The sequence below is a fragment of the Saimiri boliviensis genome, chromosome 7 (genome assembly GCF_048565385.1).
Source record: "Saimiri boliviensis isolate mSaiBol1 chromosome 7, mSaiBol1.pri, whole genome shotgun sequence".
Lineage (NCBI taxonomy): Eukaryota > Metazoa > Chordata > Mammalia > Primates > Cebidae > Saimiri > Saimiri boliviensis.
In genome coordinates this window covers 88,966,611-88,986,918 of record NC_133455.1, presented here as the reverse complement: position 1 = coordinate 88,986,918, position 20,308 = coordinate 88,966,611, and the positions used below count along the sequence as shown (strand labels likewise).

The 20,308-nt window shown below is 41.1% G+C and overlaps 1 protein-coding gene across 4 annotated transcripts in view; it reads right to left on the bottom strand.

Moving 5' to 3' along the window:
* Positions 1–20,308, bottom strand: part of STK38L (serine/threonine kinase 38 like) — a 193,606-nt gene that overhangs the window by 96,761 nt on the left and 76,537 nt on the right. For all 4 annotated transcript variants that reach the window (XM_074402955.1, XM_074402953.1, XM_039472310.2 and 1 more), the window contains one exon: positions 17,142–17,244. The gene's annotated coding sequence lies outside the window, so the exon portion shown is untranslated. The remainder of the gene's footprint in view (positions 1–17,141; positions 17,245–20,308) is intronic.

Below are 20,308 nucleotides of genomic sequence, written 5' to 3'. Positions count from 1 at the left end.
ACCCATTTTCCAGATTTTTTTTGCCTGATTCTCAACTATTGTTTCCTACCTTCCTTTCCCTGATGTTTTCTTTTCCCAAACAGCCGTGGATGGTTGGAGATGTTCTCTCATTCTCAGGGCTCTGGACAATGCCTCCAAAATTTCTAATGCAGAACTGGCTGGTCCTCAAGTTTGTTCTTTTGCAACCCTGGCTACCCAGCTGGTCTCCAGTGTCTCTTCAGTTGAGCAATCTGGGGCTGGGGAATGGGGAGATCTTTGCTGTTTTATCCACCCTTCACGTCCAACCATCCAGTAGGCCTGGGTCAAGTCAAGCAGCCCCTACAATCAATATCCTACAAATGTGTATTCAGCATTGATTTGGTCAGGATATGAAAAAATGTATTTTTTAATCAATAAAAAGTCTAAGTAGAAAGAGATTTTTAAATAATTCACTTCTAGCCAAAGAAGAGGAAATATTCTTTAAAAAAAGTTGAATGATCAGTTCCCATTTTTCTGAAACTCATCTTCTCTCTTCAGTTTTGTTTGTTTGTAATTTTAAGAACAAGAACACATTTCGAGCGATATATGAAAGGGTGAGTTAAACAAATCACTTGTACTCAGGAAACAGCACTAGGCCACCTACTGTTGACTCAGAAGTTTCAGCTGACCACAAGTGCACAGGTGCATCTCAAAAGTATCCATCTTAGATGCGCTGCTGCTAATAAAGAGTGTTGTTTTCATTGCCTTTGAGAACTGTCAAAAGACAAAATTATAACAAATTTAGTTAAGTGATCTAATTGGCTTCATTTGTGATTCATGGATCAGGGTACTATTTAGAAAAATTAGAAAAGGTGGCTGGGCACCATGGCTCAGCCCTGTAATCCCAACACTATGGGAGGCCGAGGAAGGAGGATCACTTGATCTCAGGAGTTTAAGACCAGCCTGGGTGACATAGAGAGACCCAGTCTCTACCAAAAATCAATCAATAAATAAAATTAAAAATTTAGAAAAGGTGATCTGATGAGCTAAGCAGAGGAGGTGGGCTTTAAAGGCAGAAAAGGGGCAAAAAAGAAAAAGCAGAAATAAAGAACAAAAGGTGAATCAGTCATTTCAAAGTTATATTCCTTATTGGGTTAAAGCAGGAGGGACTTCTTTATCATGCCAGCTAAAACTGGCCTGTTTGGGGGATTTGGCTATGCTGTCTTTCCCTCTTTTTGTCTTTCCCCCTTAGTTTCTTGGAAGGCAAATAACTTAGTTTCTGTTTGGTGACATAAACCTTTAGCATGAGTGACTTCATTTTGGTGTGATCTGTAGAGGCCCAGTCCAAATCAATAGTCTCCTACAAATTTTATATGAAAGAATAGTGTTGCTGGGCATGGTGGCTCATGCCTGTAATTCCAGCACTTTTGGAGGCCAAGGAAGATGGATCATTTGAGATCAGGAGTTTGATACCAGCATGGCTAATAAGCTGAAATCCTATCTCTACTAAACATACAAAAATTAGCCAGGCTTGGTGGTGCGTATCTGTAACCCCAGCTACTCAGGAGGCTGAGGCACGAGAACTGCTTCAACCTGGGAGGCAAAGGTTGCAGAGACTGCATCACTGCATTCCAGCCTGGGCAAAAGAGCAACACTCTGTCTCCATAAAAAAGAAAAAAACAAAAGGATAGTGTCTACCTCAGTGAGACTGGAACCAATTTTCATCTCTATAGCTACATAAGGAGTTGATAGAAAAACTGGAGTAATGGACACTGTTTTCCAATTAATCTCACTGACATGTGGAATTGATTTGGTTTTGCCAGTGTTATTTAGCATCCTTTTAAAATCACCCCTCCCCGACTCATCTCCTCCTACAGCTGCCCACAGGCCTGGCTCAGAAATCTGTCTTAGACACTGAGTCCCACCTAGTCTAGTCATATAGTTTATGAACTACTCTGCCTTGGCTCACTTTAAGTTGACAACTTACTCTTGAATAATTTAACTCCTTTCTTGGAACTAACTCCTTGAGACGTCTCTTAACTTTCACTTCTGCGTGTGGGAGGAAAGTAAAGGTATTAGAGATCCACTATGTAACTGGCTACAGGGTATGTGAACTTTATTTCCCCCTCCCTGACAGCAAAGGCTTGTACTCAGCCTGATGTCTGGGCATAGTATAACTCTAGCTTGAGCTCTATTCATCACAGTCTCCACGTTTACTTACTTGAGCGTGATGATTTGTTTGAGATGTTTTGCTTTAGTCAGGAGGGATGGAAATACATAAAAATAAAAAGATAGATGAACTCATACTGTAATTCTACACTGATTCATTGCAGCAATATTAACATTAATTCAATTTAAAACTCCACATTCCACAAGTGTATTTGGCAATATAGTTCTGGGAGGTAATTTGAAAATATATACAAAACCTTAAGAATAGTTACATTAGTCAAGAGCCTTGATTGCCAGAGACAGAAAGCCAGCTCAGATTAGTTTAAGTAAAAAGGAAAATTTATTAGGGCAAATAATTGGACAGGTTTAGGGGAGCATCTTGCTTCAGTCATGGCTGAGGCCAGGAACTGAAATGATGGCATCAGATTGAGTGCAGTGGCTGACACCTGTAATCCCAGCATTTGGGAAGCCTGAGACAGAAGGATTGCTTGAGGCCAGGAGTTCCAGATCATCCAGGGCAACATAGTGAGATCTCATCTCCACAAAAATAAAAATAAGTTAGCCAGGTGTGGTCATGTGCACCTGTAGTCACAGCCACTGGGGAGGCTGAAGCAGGAGAATGGCTTGAAACTGAGTTTGAGGCTGCAGTGAACCATGAGGCTGTCGCTGCACTCCAGCCTGGGTGACAGAGACTGTCTCAAAAAAAGATGTCAGTAGGAATCCCCCTTTGTTCTTCATTGTTCAGCTCTGCTTTCTTCCATGTTGGCATCAAGAGGGTCCTCATCAATGCCAACCTTAAATGGTTTTGGTGCCATTTAAGAATTTCAGAAGGAAAGAGGTGTTTTCATCCAAGAGTTATTATCAGACCTGGAAAAATTCCCTCTTACTGGCCCTACTTAGATTATATGCTCACTCCTGGACCAGTCACTGTGTCTGGAGTGGTAGGATAAAGGGCACTCTGACCAGTCCAGCCATGTGATGAAACATTTCACCAACTGAGGAAGAGGCAGATACTAAAAGGCAATGAGAGAATGAGGTGAGAGGTCAGTTAAAAATGGGAAGAAATTCTGGGCAGGCAGCAACAAGTGGCATCAAAATATAATGTTCATCCTCTTCTATGAGTATTTGCTCTCAAGAAATAATCAGAAATGTGAGAGAGCTACACAGTTATTCCTCACAGAAGTATGAATAATAAAAATCAGCTGAACATGGTGGCTCACACCTGTAATCCCAGCATTTCAGGAGGCTCAGGTGGGTAGATCACTTGGGCCCAGGAATTCAGGACCAGCCAGACAACAACAAAAAGATACGTGTGTGTGTGTGTGTGTGTGTGTGTAGACACACACACACATATCTTTTTATACACATTTTATGCATATTATATACATTTTATCTATTTAAAACATAATGTGTAAATGTTATGAAAGAATGAAATAATATACTTTATAATGTTGATTGCTTCTAGTTGTCGAAATTAGGGATAATTTTCATCATTCTGGTACTTTTCTCTATATTCCACAGTAAATGTATCTTTTTAAAAATTAAAAACATTATTGAAAAGCCTTTAATTCCTCCCTGCCAATTTAAAACTGATCATGCTATTTCTGTCTGTGAGAAAAGGAGCTGAAATGGAGGGTCTAATTACTGGTAAATAGCAATCATCAGTATTTAGAAGAATAAATTATTCGCTAGTATTTTAAGATGAGCTGAAACCCAAAAGTATTCTCTACTATGTCTTATTTCCACATTTTGAGGCTTTATTTGTATGCACACTACTGACTTTTTCAGAATTAATCAACCAGCCAGCTCCATGAAGAAAGTACAGGACCAGATATCAGCAGAGGGAGAGAGTCAGGGTATCTTTTCTAAACTTCATAATTACTCTTGACTGTATCTGTAGAAAGCTGACTGCATTTCCCTGATGCTAGAGACAGGGAATTTTTCTCAATAGCCTTAGTAACATTCAGATTAGAGGAAATTACTTCAGCAAAATAGAGAACAATCAACCTAAATGACGAAACCTAAAGCTCCTAAATTGCTTACTCCACTCATTTCTGTTTTCCTTGGAGAATTCTGTTTTTGAATGAGCCTTTGCACCATCCAAACAGCCTCTGCATTATCCAACATCAGGAGAGAGGATTGAATAATTGGTCTCTCCCCAGTTTACCAATCAAGTATCAATGAGGCAAATCTTTATACGCCCAAAGGGAAAAACCTTAATTATGCCAGTGACTTCAGAGATGTACAAAATTTAGGAGGAAGGACAAAAAGTGGCACTCCTGTTCACTTATTTCTATCACTGTCTATCACTGACTTGTGAGCTAGCCCCATTTCTTTTTGGATTACCCAACAAAAGAGGCAACTTGATGCCATGGGAAGATGGACAACCAGGGTGCTGTTCTCTAATGAAGACGACTTATGTTTCTTGACACCTTGGAACACATTATGTTCCTTTCACCATGGAACACAAATACTAATAGAAGCTTGTTCAACAAACAGTCCTTCTTTCTCTGGCAAAACTATTCCTGTCTCCAGACTAGGAAGCTTAACAAAGGGTGTCAGATACAAGTGTCCCACCTAAGACTTTTCTTCTTCCTTACTAACAGAACTCCAAGTTTCTGTGGGGCAGCAATGTGCCTAACTTAAAAATTCTATTTCCCAGGGTGGCATTTACAGAAATGTGCTTCTCAGTTGCCCTTGCTTGGAGAAAGGACTTGGTACCCACTGTGAGGAGCATGGTTAGCTGACGGCCTCCAGTTATTAACTCGTGACAGCTTTGAAGCTGAGGTCATGCTTTTCTTGGAGCATCTCTCAGCCAACAACTAAGCAAGATGGTGGTATGAAGGCCTGCCTATTTGTACCTAACACAGGACTTCCTCAACAGGCAGCCTTTGCTTTGGAGCTACACTTCGGGCTGGTAGAGTTTTTGCCAGGTCTCTAACAGGGAGTTTCCCGGATGATTAGTGATGGTGAGCATTTTTTTCATGTGTTTCTTGGCCATTTATCTATCTTCTTTTGAGAATTGTCTATTCATGTCATTTGCCCACTTTTTGATGGGATTACTTTTTTCTTACTAATTTGAGTTCCTTGTAGATTCTGGATATTAGTTTTTATCAGATGCATAGTTTGCAAATATTTTCTCCTATTCTGTGGGTTGTCTGTTTACTCTGATGATTATTCACACATAGACTTTTAAAACAAACAAAAAAAGTTAAAAAAAAATAAACAGTTTGGGTGCAGTGGTTCATGCCTATAAGCCTAGCACTTTGGGAGGCCAAGGCAGGACAATTACTTGAGGCCAGGAGTTTGAGGCAAGCCTGGTCAAGGTAGCGAAACCTCATCTCTACAAAGATAAAAATAAAAAACTTAGCCAGGCATGGTGGTGCATGTCCGTAGTCCTAGCTTCTGGGGGCTAGCTTGGAGTACAGTCATGTACCATCATGGAGGGTTGCTTGAGCCCAGGAGGTTGAGGTTACAGTGAGCTATGATTGCACTGCTGTACTCCAGCCTGGGTGACAGAGCAAGACCCTGTCCCAACAACAACAACAACAACAATAATAATAAAATAAGTGATGAAACAAAAAAAATTTAATTCAGATTTAGGCTTGCTTGTTGTCAACATCCCTGCCTTCCTCCTACATAATGGAAAAGAGGAGCCAAGAATTACATGTCTTAGATTCCTTTTCTCCATATAGTTCCAGAGTAGCATCTGTAAATGAGAGGCACCCAAATGAATAGCAGAAGGTAGGCAACAAGATGAAGTCATCACTCTCTAGAAGCCACTCTAGGCGGATGTGTGGGCTGACTGTATACCTGAAGTTCCCAGCAGTTTCTGGATGAACTAAGCCCTGGGAATCCCCTATTTTAGAACAGTCAGCTGCATGCAGGCTGTGATGACTTGTGGGAGCTTTCCACAGGTTTTTGACTTTATTATTATTCATTTTAAATTATCTTGCTGTGTTATATATTATGTATTATCTCAAAATGATTGCTTCTGAGCCGGGCGTGGTGGCTCAAGCCTGTAATCCCAGCACTTTGGGAGGCCGAGGCGGGTGGATCACGAGGTCGAGAGATCGAGACCATCCTGGTCAACATGGTGAAACCCCGTCTCTACTAAAAACACAAAAAATTAGCTGGGCATGGTGGCTCGTGCCTGTAATCCCAGCTACTCAGGAGGCTGAGGCAGGAGAATTGCCTGAACCCAGGAGGCGGAGGTTGCAGTGAGCCGAGATCGCGCCATTGCACTCCAGCCTGGGTAACAAGAGCGAAACTCCATCTCAAAAAAAAAAAAAAAAAGATTGCTTCTGACAAAGGTTCTGATCTTTTGCTGATGGCACATGAGTGTTTGGTTTAGGATTTGAGTTCAAATACGTAAGATAAAAACCCAACTAACTAGCTTACATTAGTCAGAAATTTGTTTTTTCTCATGTAAGATAAATCAGGGCTGTTGAGTTGTTCTGTGACATCATCAGTGTTGACCAGTCTCCTTCCTCTGTTTATAATCTGTCCGTAGTACTGGATTCCACCCTCCAGCTTGTCTCATGATCACTGGACAGCTGCTACTTGTTAGCATTCCAGGCAGAAGGAAGGAGGAAGAGAATAGGATACGTGCGTGCCTGCCATGTGAGTACTTTCCTAGATGCTCTACACAGTGACCTCTTCTGACATATCTTTGACCACCACTGTCTTCAAGGGAGGTTGGTAAATATACTTCTCAAAGATGGTGGATAAAATATTGCATGGAGCATGCTTATGCTAAAAGCATTCATTGTTTATCTGAAATACAAATGTAACTGAGAGTCCTGCATTTTTATTGCTAAGTATAGCATGTGCAACCCTAATATTTTTATCTGACCAAATTCATTGCCATACTTGACAACATGGGGGTTCTAATTGTAAGCTGGGCAGGCAACTGGTGGTCTCTGTCACGTTGAGCCTTCAGTCTATTGCTTGGTCTCCCACTTTTTCACCCAGGCCTCTTCTCTCTATCCCTAGAGTAATTAGCCAGTTTTAATCTTTACTAGGGTTCCCTATCCACTGCCATATCACCTGATTTCTAATATTCAAATGCTTTTTTTTTTTTTTTTTAGCAGCACAGTTAACTCCATTTTGTGTGTGAAGTTTCCCCTGACAGGTGAATTAAATGGGAGGCATTTAGTTCAAACTGAATGTTAAAGACAACCACATATTTTTTTTTCTTTTTAAATAATTGTTCGTATAAATCTTCCTTAAATATGTTTATAGCTCACATTTATTTATTTATTTATTTATTTATTTATTGAGACAGTGTTTCATTCTTGTTGCCGAGGCTGGAGTGCAATGGCGCAATCTCGGCTCAACGTAACCTCCGTCTCCCGGGTTCAAGCGATAATCCTACCTCAGCCTCCCCAGTTGCTGGGATTACAGGCATGCGCCACCACGCCTGGCTAGTTCTGTATTTTTGGTGGAGACAAGGCTTCTCCATGTTTGTCAGGCTGGTCTCGAACTCCTGACCTCAGGTGATTTACCCACCTTGGCCCCCCAAAGCGCTGGGATTACAGGTGTGAGCCACCCCACCTGGCTGACAACTGAATTTTAATATAATTTCTCACACTAACTTTATAGCCTAAATCTTCAGTTCCTCTTCCTTATGTAAAATGTCTATCTTACTGCTTTTGTAGCATTTAGCTCTTTGTTTTAATAATTAATTTTAAGGTCACCAGTATCAGAACAAAAATGGTGATGTAATTATAGTAAAAGGAGAGTAGAGGGGAAATTGGGAAAGGTGTGGGAAGCAAACTGTGTCACCACCCATTGCAGTAAGAAGTTGATATACCATGTTTAACATTGATAAATCATAAATAGTTGAGTATGCATATTATTTTAAAATGCTCATTTGGATTTTGGTGGAGTGGGGCAGGAAACTATTGCCTCTCAATATGAATAATTTTGTATTATTCAATTTTTTTTTCAAACCCTGTGATTGAATTATTTCACTGAAAATGAAAATGTAAAGGAGAAACTACTGACAATGCATGGGACAGCACGGCAGAAAGCAGTTATAATTAATCAGTAATAAGCACCAACATAGTGGGCGCTAGTAGACAATTAACTACACAAAGGTTGTATTTGGGCTTCAGAACCTTCTCACCTGCAAGGATCAGAAAGCCATGTGCCCTGCAGTAGATTATCAGTGAAACTTAAAGTGCTACATTTTCTCATGGATTTTTTTTTTTTTTTAATTTGAAAGGTAGGAAGTATTAAGGTCCAAAAACAAAACTGTGGCAGAACTCTGGGTCTCAGTGGTGAGAGAAGCTCTGGGGCAAGGCCACAAGCTTTCTAGTGCCCCTGAAATCCTGCTAAGGATGTGGTTAGGTAAATTTTACTTGTTGGTAAGGTTGTCACACTAGGAATCATTTACTTACTCTAGAACACTGAGTGATATTATTATAAGAAACAGGCCGGGCGTGGTGGCTCAAGCCTGTAATCCCAGCACTTTGGGAGGCCGAGGCACGTGGATCACGAGGTCGAGAGTTCGAGACCATCCTGGTCAACATGGTGAAACCCCGTCTCTACTAAAAATACAAAAAATCAGCTGGGCATGGTGGCGCGTGCCTGTAATCCCAGCTACTCAGGAGGCTGAGGCAGGAGAATTGCCTGAACCCAGGAGGCGGAGGTTGCAGTGAGCCGAGATCGCGCCATTGCACTCCAGCCTGGGTAACAAGAGTGAAACTCCGTCTCAAAAAAAAAAAAAAAAAAAAAAAAGAAATTATTTCTCCAACTTTACTTGACTTTAAAATTTAAAATAGCCTAAAACAGTTTTGAAAAAATAGATAAACCTCTAATTCATAGTCCTATTTTAAATCAAGCCGTCATAATGCGATTGTAGCTTTAATGGGGACTGCTTTGAAATAGATCACTTTGTGATAATTATAAGGTATATTAACTCCTCTACTTTCTTTTTTTTTTTTTGAGACGGAGTTTCGCTCTTGATACCCAGGCTGGAGTGCAATGGCGCGATCTCGGCTCACCGCAACCTCCGCCTCCTGGGTTCAGGCAATTCTCCTGCCTCAGCCTCCTGAGTAGCTGGGATTACAGGCACGTGCCACCATGCCCAGCTGATTTTTTGTATTTTTAGTAGAGACGGGGTTTCACCATGTCGACCAGGATGGTCTCGAACTCTCGACCTCGTGATCCACCCGCCTCGGCCTCCCAAAGTGCTGGGATTACAGACTTGAGCCACCGCGCCCGGCTCCTCTACTTTCAAAAGAATTACTCCAACTTACAACACTGCACTATGGTATAGCCAGGATGTAATGTGACTTTTAAAGCTCTTCATATGGGAAAACTGGAAGAAATGTTTCATTCCTTTTTTATTTAATATATTTTAAAATTGGAGTAATCTTTTGTTTTTCATTCTAAAAAAAGACATGTTCATTGTAAAAATTAAAACATATGAAATTACATAAAAATACACTGGAGCAGAATGTATTTTCCAAAGAAGGTTGCACTATTCTATATTCCCACTCCATATACTCTTTTTTTTTTTTTTTTTTTGAGACAGAGTCTCACTCTGTTGCCAGGCTGGAGTGCAGTGGCACGATCTTGGCCCACTGCAGCCTCTGACTTCCTAATTCAAGCGATTCTCCTCACTCAGTCTCCTGAGTAGCTGGGATTACAGGCACGTGCCACCATGCCCAGCTACTTTTTGAATTTTTAATAGAGACGGGGTTTCAACATGTTGGCCAGGATGGTCTCCATCTCTTGACCTCGTAATCCGCCTGCCTCAGCCTCCCAAAGTGTTGGGATTACAGGCGTGGGCCACCGTGCCCGGCCCATTCTCTTCGCATGAGATGTTGACATTCCTCCATTGAGAGGTGGGGTCTGGGTTCCCACTTTTTGGACCTGGGCAGACGTTTGAAACTGCCTTTTACCAATAGATTGTGGCAAAAGTGACTTCCAAGGCTAGATCATAAAAGGCAATATGACTTCTCCCTGGTTCTCACTCTCTCTGCAATTCTGTCTTTGGAGCCCTAAATTGCCAAGTAGGAAGTCTACTAAATTGAAACCTCCATGCTGAGGAGATCACATATTAAGAAAAGCCACAGAGGAGGCCAGGCGTAGTGGCTCATGCCTATAATCTCAGCACTTTCGGAGGCTGAGGCAAGTGGATCACTCAAGGCCAGGACTTCAAGACCAGCCTGGCCAACATGGTAAAACCCCGTCTCTACTGAAAATATAAAAATTAGCCAGAGGCGGTGGTACATGCCTGTAGCCCCAGCTACTGGTAAGGCTGGGACTTGCCTGTACATGCCTCCTAGTAGTAGAATCCCAATTACTCAGGAGGCAGGAGAAACTCTTGAACCCGGGAGGTGGAGGTTGCAGTGAGCAGAGATCATGCCACTGTACTCCAGCCTGGGTGACAGAGAGACTCTGTCTCAAAAAAAAAAAAAAAAAAAAAAAAAAAAAAAAGAAAAGAAAAGAGAAGAGAAACAGAAAGATAAAGAGAGAGTCCCAGAAATAGTCCCAACTATTTAAGCCTTCCCAGCTCAGGCACCAGAAGTGTGAATGAACATGCCTTCGAGATAACCCCAACCCCAGCCACAGTCTTACTATAATCTCATGGGAACCCCTGATGCAGAACCACCCAGTTAAGCAGTTCCCAAATTCCTGATTTACATAAACAGGGGGAGTTAATAAATCAATAGTGCTACCACATTTTAAGGTGAGTTGTTATGCAGCATTCCATAAGGACAGTCCCTCCTTTCCTCACCCAAGATATAACTACAGTTACTAGTGGGAAGTCTACCTGTAAAGACTTCTTTTTTTGAGATGGAGTCTTGCTGTGTTACAGTCTGGAGTGCAGTGGTTGTGTGTGTGTGTGTGTGTGTGTGTGTGTGTGTGTGTGTACAGACACGCATGTGTGTATTCTGTATTTTGTATAAACTTATACTATCATATTATTCTGTAAACTACTTTAATATTCAATATATTATACTTCCATGCTATTAGATATTTTCTAAAATATTACTTTTATTGCTGGAAGGATAGCTATCATTTGAATGTATCATTATTGATTTAAATGAGTCTATTGCTGGATATTTATGTTGTTCTCTATAAAAAATGCTGTAGTTATCACTATATTGGATACACTTGTCCAGTCATTCTTAAGAATACATTTCTAAAAATAAAAATGCTGAACCAAAGGTATTTTGTACAAACTACTAAGTGCATCTGTGTTCCAATTAATGCTTCCATCAAAAGAAAACAAGCATATGTATTCCCTATCCATTTCTTAACTCTGATCATTTAAAAAACGTTTAATCTTTGCTGATCTCATTGGTTAAAATTATTTTATGTTTTATTCTCATTTACATTTATTTGGCTAGTTTACAAGATAGAGCCACCCTAAGTTTTGGTACGGACTGCCCTGAGGAGATTATTGGAAAGGAACTCTCAATACCACAGGGAGTCCTGCCTAAAGAATCCCAAGCCCTCCCGCCTCCTGGGCCATTATGTGAACTATAGCCTTGCTTAGAGATGACTAGGTTTCTCACACTTCATGCTTTAGCTTTACTAAGTGTAAAGATACTTATTTGGGGCAAAGGGACTAGTGAGATATAAGTGACATTGGGAGAACCTCAATGAAGGGCCTTTTTACTCTGGTTACTCTAGGGCATTTTGGTCCATTTGGAATCAAAGTACAAAATTAGGGAGTCCAGTCTCATATTTGAATTGGTCTTGCTAGACCGTATTTCAAGATTATCTCAAATGAGAAATGCCAGGGACTTTCTGCAGACTCATAGAAAGGGAATGTTCTTATGGTACTGGTTAAGGAGCTCAGGAGTCAGGGAGAGGCAAAGGTGTGGGCCCATAACTCAGTAAGAAATTTTCCTTCTAACTATCCCTGTGCCCAGTTCTTCTTTCTAAAATCCCTCTTCCTTTCTCTAGTTGAACAGACCCTATGCCTTCTGGCTTCTTCTTTTTTTTTTTTTTTTTTTTTTCTCTGAGACAGTCTCCTCTGTCACCCAGGCTTGGGTGTGATGTTGGCTCGCTGCAACCTCCGCCTCCTGGGTTCAAGTGATTCTTGTGCCTCAGCCACCTGAATAGCTGGGATTACAGGAGTGCACCACCATACCCAGCTAATTTTTGTATTTTCAGTAGAGAAGGGGTTTCTCCTTGTTTTGCTGGTCTTGAATTCCTGGCTTCATGTGATCTACCTACCTCAGACTTCCACAGTGCTGGGATTACTGGCATGAGTCACTGTGCCTGGCCCCTTCTGACTTTTCTAAGTTAGAAGTATCTGTTCCTCATTTAAGGCACTTACTCCTTTTTTGCCTCATATTCTGGTTATTTTCTTACTGATTTCCTGCACTATACTGGACTTTAGATTGTGTCTTTTTCACCGTTAGCTCTCTCTGCAATGCACAGGTGCTAGCAGGATCTTTTTATTAAATGTTCCTAACCTCTCTCTTTTAAGTCAGAGATCAGCAAACTATGGGCCTCAAATCAAATGAAGCTATCTGCCTGTTTTTTCAAATAAAGTTTTATTGGACCACAGCTATGCTCATCATTTCTGTATTGCCTGTGGCTGCTTTTGATCTAAAACAGCATGGCTGAGTAGTTGGGACAAATCTTATAGCCTGCAAAGCTGAAAATATTCACTATCTGGCCCTTTGCAGAAAAGGCTTATCAACCCTTGTTCATTTTTAGTAAGAAATTTGTCCTTGGACTGTATCCATTAAACCACTCACTGCCTTTCCTCTTGCCTTATGAAATCTGTAAGCATTATAATTATGAAGTATTTTGAGAAAGATTCATCATAAAATAGAATCTCATTTGGGGAAGTGTCAGGTATCAGTTTAAAGGTACTGCAGTAAGCTCATGTAGAACCAAAGAAGTGTCTAGACCCTTGTCAGAAACAGTTGTCATTGAAAAACGATAACCTGGCATTGCAGATTTGTAGATAATTTCTCAGAGCTTGGTTAATGTGAATCTGCCACATGGAGAGCCAGTTATGTACCACCCCAGCTGGGATTAGTCTCTTCTTCCTTAATGCTCCCAGAATCCTGCATTCTCTGTCACAGCATTCATTTCAATTGGCCTTGTATTAATTTTTTAACCAGTGTGTCTCAAGATAGGATTATAAACACCCTGTGGTAAGGAACTCTTTTTCTCAATTCTGTTGCTTCCATAGAGTTTTTGCAAACTGGATATTGATGAATGATCACTGAATAAATGTCATTAATGCAAGCATGAAAAATAGATTTATAATAAGAGTGTGAAAACATGGGCAAAATCTCAGCAGACATTCTTCAAACTGAGCTTCATACATGTACATTTTCAATACTGTTTATTCTGCTTATGTCCCTATTTAACCTGCTCATATATATGTATAGAAAGGAAGTCATCTCAAGAATGCCTACTATACAATAGCACTTTGTTGTTTAAAAACAAAACAAAATAAAACAATTCTCAAGAAAAAGCAAATGCCTTGTTTCTAGAAAAAGAAAATTCCTTGTCTGAGATCAAGTGGTTTTCTCAGGAAATTAACATTATTGTGAACCAGAAAATCCCGCTGGACCCATTTCCTTAACTATTCCCTTTATAGTAAAACTTCAGCAGGTAGTAAACCCTATTTAGCCATCTGAGTGACAGATGAGCCGACAGACCTGTGGGTTTCACCTATGTGAAATAACCCTTATAATCAGGCCCAGTGGAGTCTAACTAGGAAAGCAAAACCTTCCTATGGTACTTGATTTGCCTTTGTAGAAAGTAGAGCTCTTGGTTGCAAAGTGACAGAAACACAGTTTGCATTAGCCTAAAGAAATGGAGTAGGGTGTGGGGGTTGCTGGTTCAGAAAAATCCAAGAAGGTTAGTAACCAAATGATGGGGAAAATTGGAATCCAGCTGGGCCTCATGGAACTATGGGAACCAAGAACTGGACGGCTGCCAGAGCTCTCCTCTTCTCCATTTGGAATCTCTGCCTCTTACTATGTGCTGCTCTCATTCTTGTTCATTGTAGATCAACTTTCTCTACTAGCAAGGAAACCTACCCATATACAACTTCCGTTTTCTCCCTTTTTTATCTTACATCTTTACGCTTTAAGAGGTACAGTCACTCTTCATTTTAATCAGAAAAATCCCAGAGAAAAACTTTGAGTCCCAGTTGAGTCAAACCCAACAGGAGATGTGGTCATATAAGAAAATGACAGCCTCTAACATAGATGTGGGCATAAAGAGGAGGGAGAAATGGAAGAGGAGTGACAGTTCCTAAGAGAAGGGGGCTGGAAGGGCATTGAGTTGACAATTCTGTAGATGTTCTCTTCTTCTTTTTCAGGGTATGGGCTATCCTATTTACAAACAAATTCTTAAGCTTTTGGAAAGAAAGAGGGCTAATGAAGAGCCATACAGGTGCCTCTCAGCCAAAGGGATGAAGAGGTAAATGTTCACACTTGTTTGAAGTACAGTCAGTGAGTGGCCAAAGGCTTCCCATCAGAAAGGACTGAGAGAAACTCACAAGCACCTAAAATGTGAAACACCTAAAATGGACCTTCCCGGTAAATACTGTGAGAGGGCTGGTCTATTTTCCTAATGCAAAAGGCTAAAACTCTGGGCTGCCTTATGGTTCCTCCAAGTCCTGCCCCAGGACTGCTGCCAGCCCATACAGGACTTTTGTGCAAATTAGTAAGTCATGCCCTCCTTGAGGCAGACCCCCCACTCACTATGATGCCGAGACTCCTGTGTTGAGCACTGAATTTCAGCCTCTGTCTGCCCCTCAGACAGGCATCTTTGTGCAGGGCCCAAGCTGCACAAGCATCTGGGGCAGCCCTAGGCCTACCAAGAAGGAGATAGGATAGGCAGGCTGCCCCTTCTCCAAAAGCAAGGACTTACAATATCAGTGTACATGAGACTTGGTGGTAGGCTGGGCATGGTGATTGAAGAGAGTAGCACGAACAGCAATAATGGCAGAATTCAAAGGACTCTAGGGATGGGTAACCTACCTCTGGGTACTGGAGCAATAGAGGTTCTGTGGGTGGAGAGACCAGCAGCAAACTCCACCGGCAGAGCACCAGCAGAAGCAGCACTAGTGTCACTGAGGTTCTTAGAATGATACGAGGAACAATAGTGATGGTTAAGTCTCTCCGATTAAAAATAACATTTTTTCTTGCTCAAGAATTTATGTAACAGAATGTCTTGATAGAGATTAAACTTTTTTGTTTCCTTTCTTTTAACCTTTGAAACCTAAATATAACTCACTTTTGAAGGGTATGATTGAATAAAGATTTAAGGAAGCTGTCCCTAGAAAAAATAATGTGAGGATTTAGAAGTTTGTATTCAAACTTGCTGATTAGCCACTCTTAGAAGAGAAGCCACAGCCCCAATGTGTTAAAAGAGGGAAGAATCAGTGTATTTAGGGTGAGTGCCCAAAAGAAAGGCAATGGCTCCTTAACGTAGTAACAGGGAGGGAAATGATCAAGATCGAGAGCAGGGTCTGGGTGGGAGGGACACTAGAATCTGGGCGTCCCTTCTGATTCCAGCTGGAGATCAATGTTCACCCAGGCAGGTTTTGAAGATGCGAGCAGGGGATAGGCTGCTGCAAGTGGAGATCATGGCAGCACCTAAAGCAATGGCCAGAATGGAGGAGCCCTCATCCCAGTGCTGCAGTCCAGGGAGTAAATGCCCAGGCAGTATGCCACTTTGCTTTTAAATACCCATTTATTTTTGTGCTTTGAAGGAGCCGCCCATGAATGTTCTAGTCACTGTGTGAGTCAGTCTTGTTCCCCAAGTGCTGCTGCAATGCTGCAGCCATCCTACCCTCCCCCACTGCTTCCTGGGCCTCCCATATGGGAACCAAGAACTGGATGGCTGCCAGGGCTCTCTTTTTCTCCATTTGGAATCTCTGCCTCTTTCTATGTGCTACTCCCATTCTTGTTCATTGTAGATAATCTTCTCTACCCGAAAGGAAACCTAACCATAACACAACTTCCTTTTTCCTCCTTTTTTATCTTACAGCTTTACTCTTTGAGAGGGACAGTCACACTTTATTTTAATTAGAAAAATCCCGGGAAAAACTTTGAGTCCCAGCTGAGTCAAACCCAACAGGAGATGTGGTCACATAAGAAAATGACAGCCTCTAACACAGATGTGGGTGTAATGAGGAGGGAGACACCATCTGAGACACTGCTCAATTCCCCTGGCTGCTGTTGAGCTAGGAACTGGGCTGGGGCTCACACTCTGACATAGGTAGAGGCCCAGGATTGCACAGGGTTGGAGAATGGAAGAGACGTAGGCATTTGAGTATGTGATAAAAAGTGGCATTCAAATCCCTGAAGAAAAGGAGGGAGCTTTCAAAAATATTGGGAAGATAGGATAGTAACTAGCAAGAAAATATTAAATGCTTACCTCATTGTACCAAATAAATTAAGACAGGCCAAAGATTTACATGTAAACACTTTTAAACACAAAAGTAAAATAATATAGGGAAAAATAATGATAAATAATGTTGAGTACAATTGAAAACTTCTGTGTGGCAAAAAAAATTATACACAAAGTTGAAAGACCAATGACAAACTGAGGAAAATATTAACAATACTGTCCAAAGGTAAAGGGCTAATATCTGCACAATAATAAAAGAGCTTATATAAACCAAGAAAAATTAAAAATCTAATAGAGAAAAATGGGTAGAAGTCACAAACAGATAAATTACAAATGGAAATGGTCAACAAACATATGGAAAAATGAAAAATGTTCAATTCACTAATATTCAGAAGGCAAATTAAAAAAATAACAAAATGATTTTCACCTATCAGACTAGCAAAGACCTCTAAAAATTGATCAGACTCACACATTGATATGGTTAAGAGAAATACACATTTTGTGCTTTTTCTGTGGGTATACAAAATGACACAACTTCTCAAAAGGGCTATCTGACAAAAAGTATCAAAACATTAGATGTACATACTCTTCACTGCAACAGTTCTTGTCAGACTTTATTCCAAAGAGATAATGCAAATTTGAAAAGATGTACTCACACTTTGTTTATACTTTTGAAAAACAGGAAACAACTTTAATGTTCTTCAGTAGGGGTTGGCTAAATAAATCGTGGTCCAAGCATCCATGGAACACTATGCAGCCCTTAAAAAGAGTGATAAAAATATATTAGGTTGGTGCAAAAGTAACTGCGGGTTTTAAAAACCCAGTATATTGATGCAGAGAGATGGCTTCAATTATCGATTCTTTACAGCCCATTTATTCAATTATGTCAACCATGATCTTTTCTCATCAGCAGAGTTTCTAATCATTCTACCATTATTATTAGTAGTAGTACTATTATTTGAGATGGGGTCTCACTCTGTCACTGACTGGTGTGATCTCAGCTCACTGCAGCCTTGACCTCCTGGGCTCAATTTATCCCACCACCTCATCCCCTCATACCACTGTACCTAGCTTAATTTTATTTATTTCTTTGTACAGACAAGGTCTCATTATGTTGCCCAGTCTGGTCTCGAACTCCTGGCCTCAAGTGATCCTCCTGCCTTGACCTCCCAAAGTGCTGGGATTACAGACATGAGCTACTGAGCCCAGCCTCTACCTTTATTAATTATAGACTTTGGCACCTGACATACAGTCTTTCAAACCACTATCATCCAGGGTGACTTAAATATCTGTGAAGACATGTCATCCCATTTCCAGTCCCTGAAAATTTTGAATGCTTCATTTTCAATAAAATACAGTAGTTTGATACTCTATAGTCACACACTCTCACGGCCACAGTACACACAAACTGCCTTATCTCTAAAATTAGTGAATCAGGTATACCCCTCTCTAATCACATTCTCTTATCCTCTCAACTGGCGTGCCTAACTGTCATAATACATTTGTTCTCTTTTTACTTCAGGTCCTCTAATCTACACCCCCATTCATCTTAGACTTAATGATCCACCATTTCAAACTTTCTCCTGACAGTATCTTAAGCACCTTTGCCTCATTATTCTCATTGCATCTGCAGCAAAAGCTCTTATCTTTTGTTTTTGTTTTTCATACCTAGGCTGCCAAGCACTGCTAGATGATCACATCTTGGTAGAAAAGTACGATGTTAGATTGATATTCACTAATTTCAACCTTTTCTTGGTGCAGTTCCACAAAGGCAGAGCCTGAGACAAGGATCTGAATGTGAGTGGTTTATTTGGAGATAAACCCAAGTAAAATAATTAAAAGGAGAGAGAAGAGAGAGGGAGAGGGAGTGGGAAATGGGACAGAGCGGGGGAAACTAACACAGGGTATGTTGATGAGCAGATTACTACTGTGGGCTCAGTTCCGTTGGAGACCTCCAAGACCCCACCTGTGAGTTGACCCCCATGTTTCTCTCTGTCATTGGTTGAGAACAGCTCTCAGTGGCCTAATTGCCTTTCATTCCAGGCTGCCTTGTGCACAAGTCACAAACTCCCAGCCAGAGAACACCCCCAGGCGATATTGTAGGTGCCTGCAATAGAAAGCTGTTAGTATGTTTGTATCAGAACCATCAGTGCCAAGGGGATTCAGTGGGGCAGCAACAGTACATGGTTGCAGCCCTCAATGTGTTCCAGTCTCCTTGATGTGTTACCCTAGTCACCTTCATCCCCCACCTCCCAACAACTATTTCAAAATTCCTCCTATCACTGCAAATCTCTGATGCTCTTGTCCCCTCACTCTCAGCAGATGACCTCATCTCCTAGTTCACAAGGAACACTGAAGATCTCAGAGTGGAACTTGGTAAGATTCTGCCACCAATTCTAACATCCCACCCACATCCATACCCATCACTTCTCCCTCCATATCTCTGCAATAGAGGATGCATCTCTCCACTATCTAAGGCCAAACTTCTCTGCCTGTTCTCAGTCCTGTCGCTTCCATCTGCTTGTCCACTGTTATCAGTTGATTGCCTCATCTCCCTCACGAGTCTTCAACATCTCTCTGGCCTCCTCTTTCCCATCTTAAAACAAACAACTCGTGCCCAATCTGCATCCCATTCCATCTATTATCCTGTCTCTCCCTTCCTCTTCACACCAGAGTTTATTGAAAGAGTATCTTACATGTGTGGTCTCCAGTCTCTCTCCTCTCATTCATTTCCAATCAGTCACAAATGACCTCCCTGTGGCAGAAGTCACAGGATACCAGTCCTTATCCCTCTTGCCCTCTCAGCGGCATTTGACTCTGGAGATTCATTTCTCCCCTGGGCTCCCATTGGAGCGTTTCTTTTGGTTTGTCTCCTTTCTTTGGCTCCTCCCATCTCAGTCTCTTTATTTATCTTTTCAAAGATGCTCTTCTCAGCTCTCCAGCCTTTCTTCACCAGTGGTCTTACCCACTTCCACACCAGTAATTATCATGCCAAGGCTGATGATTCTCAGATCAACAGAAATAGTCCAGACTTCTCCCCTGACTTGACCTAAATATGCACTTGCTTAATGCACACACTCTGTTCTGTCACTTTAACCAAGTCATTAAACTTCCCTTAACCTATGTTCTTGGGCAAAACATGGAAATGAGAGCAACTACTTCTTACATACTTTTGTAAATCTCTTCATTTTGAAATAATTCTAGTGTCACAGAAAGTTGCAGAGATAGTACAGAGAGGTCCCCTGTACCCTCATGTAGTTTCCCCCAATGGTTACCTTTTATCTAACTATCATATAATATTGAACCCAGAAAACTGACATTAAAATAATGCATGTAGTTCTATAAGTACAAATCAAACCCAGGACACTGACATTAAAACAATGTATGTCATTCTCTGATGTGTTATCAACTATAGATTCATGAAACCACCACTGTAATCAGGACACAGAAGTATTCCATCACTACAAAGATCTTCCTCATTTGCTTCTTTTAAAAAATGTTTACTTTAAAAAAAAACATCAGATCCTTGAAAGAAGGGACATACATACTATTTTTCCATGTGTTTCAGTGTCTAACATGGTGCCTTGCTCTTAGAAGGCGTTGCTAAACGTTTGGGAAAACAAGAATGGAATAAAAGGTGGCAAATTCCATGTGGGTCAAAAACATCAGCCTGGGAGCCAGGACAGACCATGAAATTTCTTAGCTCCACACCAGGAGCCAAGAGCCTGAGGACAGAGACTTCCTCCCTAGATTTACATCCTGTTGAATGAGATGTTGGCAGTCATAGGCTACAAGTCAGAGTGGAGAGGCTTACCTCACATTC